Source organism: Solanum pennellii, chromosome 3 (genome assembly GCF_001406875.1).
Source record: "Solanum pennellii chromosome 3, SPENNV200".
Taxonomy (NCBI): Eukaryota; Viridiplantae; Streptophyta; class Magnoliopsida; order Solanales; family Solanaceae; genus Solanum; species Solanum pennellii.
The window spans coordinates 18910541-18913179 of NC_028639.1; positions in this window are offsets into that span (position 1 = coordinate 18910541).

Here is a 2639-nt window from a genome sequence, read left to right on the forward strand (position 1 = left end):
TTGCCATGTTGACAACCCTAGCCATAGGTGATTTTGCATTGCTAGTCTCCTAGGTAGTTGGGATAGACAAATATAGGTCAAAAAAACTACAAGACCATGTGGGTTCATCGGGGATGCATAGGGTACCCCCACTTCTGTCACTGTTATTCAGAACGAGACCCCGATGACAGACAGTCGTACACACGACGGACCGTCGTAGGGTCCGTTCCAAAAGCCCTAGCACCCTGCCCCAACGGACATATGTGACGGACCGTCGTCTTTACGACGGTCTGTCCTGCACAACCGTTCCGGTTGTCAGAGACCCTATTTCTAAGGGTCTCTCATTTTTTTCCCAAGTGTCCTTCAATGAATACATGTGACGGACCGTCATGGCTATGACGGTCCATCCTGCACGACCGTCATGATGGTTAGAGACCCCTCTGCTAAGGGTCTCCAATATTTTTCTAAGTTTCCTACGACGGACACCTACGACGGACCGTTGTACCCTCGACGGTCCGTCCTGCATGACCGTCATGATGGTCAGAGACCCCTCTGCTAAGGGTCTCCAATATTTTTCTAAGTTTCCTACGACGGACACCTATGACGGACCGTCGTACCCTCGACGGTCCGTTCTGCACGACCGTCATGATGGTCAGAGACCCCTCTGCTAAGGGTCTCCACTATTTTTCTAAGTGTCCTACGACGGACACCTATGACGGACCGTCGTACCCTCGACGGTCCGTCCTGCATATACCGTCATGCTAGTCAGAGACTCTCCTTCAGGGTTCTTTATATATACATAGACCAAGTAAAACACGACGGACCTCATGACGGTCCGTCATAGCCACGACGAGCCGTCATCTAGCCTGTCGTGTGATACAGTTTCAATATCACTGACACACTATTTTCAATGTTTTACTTCGTATGGTTTTGCCTGTCTTGTTTGCCACTACTCATACTAATATTGATTCTTTACAGGTACTATCTACTATGGCACCCAAGCAAGACCGAACCTACGCACGCGGGCGATCAAAGTCTGTTGCCCCGTCTGCACGCTTGATCATCGGCTCTGATGATGAGCGGGACCCTGAGTTTGTGCCCCCAGGCACTTCCACAGCTTCCCGTGCTGCACGTGCTCCCAGAGCCACACCCAAGACGGTGGCGTCCGGCGTAGTCACTGCCTCCCAGTCTGATGAGGAGCGCACACTGACCGGCACACCCTCTGGGTCGGCCACAAATGAGGAAGGAGCGTCTGGCTCCTTAGGAGTATCATGGTCCGAGGAAGCTTCTGGCTCTGCAGAGGTTCCCGCACCCGCCACTGCTGCAGCGTCGGCCTCGTCTGATGAGGCTGACAGTTCAGACTCTACATCCGGCGCACCAGCTCAGGTCTCCACCCCAGCCTCTGACCAGCCAAACCGGTGGTGTGTCGACGGCCAGTTTCAAGTTTACTCCGACGCCAAGTTCCTGACTGATAAAGGAGTAATGACTCGAACACTCACCTTGGAGCGGCGGGTACTTACAGGGAGTCTCCCAACGATGCCGGAGATCCACAACCTCTTCACCAGGCATCGCTTAGAGTGGACAGCACGTCCGTTGGGACGATACAGCGAGGAAATGGTCCGAGAGTTCTATGCATCCTACGTAGCGACTCTCCAATAACAGATCGATAGGCGGGCTGCTCCCGCTAATCAGGGCCCATTGGAGAAGATTCGAGTCCGGGGCATGCAGGTTGACATTTCCCTGCCAGCCATCCGCCGGTTTCTATACGGCGAGAGTGCAGATGCTACTCGGACCCCCATCACTGCCGAGTTTGACTACCGCTGGCAGATTGTAAAGGATGGACAGTTCTTGCGCGAGCCAGCACTGAGAGAGACCACCAAGAGGTGGATGGCCCTGCACCTGTCAGTAGATTGAGACGGCGTCGATTGGGTCACTGAGCCGAAGGGGGCTATCAAGAAGGCCAACCTCACGTTCATAGCAAAGTTCTTGTGGATGCTCGTCCGTCACTGCCTTTCCCCCACAGCTGCTGATAACATCGTTATTTGGGATCGAGCAGTGCTGATGGCGGCGATGATAGTCGGATTCGAGGTGGACTTCGCATGGCTTCTCCAGGCAGTCATGCACGAGAGGGCATTCATGGTCACTACTACCTACCCCTTCCCGTGTATGATTTTTGCCCTTTGCAGGTCCGCAGGTGTGCCCATATGGCACATAGATCAGTTAAAGACCCCGCAGGGCACCGTTGATGTCGGCCTCATCAGAGACGAGGCCAATGAGTTGGCCCCACGTAGAGGGCCCCGTCCAGAGCTGCCACCACTTGCTGATGATCTTGCTGATACGGTAGCCCAGGCCCGCACAGCTACACAGGCATCCACTGACACTACCCCGGTCGAGTCTATCCCGGGTAGTAGCACAGCCCCGAGCTCCTCTCGCACAGCCCCTCTACCGACATTGGTCCCCCTTGCAAGGGTCCAAAAACTAGAGGCACAAATGGCCACTCTTCTGCATTATATCCAGCCGTGGATGCAGAAGTCGATTGTTGAGTCCGAAGAGCGCCTAGAGAGGAAAATGGTGCAGTTTACCGAGCGGAAGATTACTGAGGTGAACCAGCGCCTGGACGCCTTCGAGTTGAGAGTGCTAGCCCGACCAGCCCCCCCGGT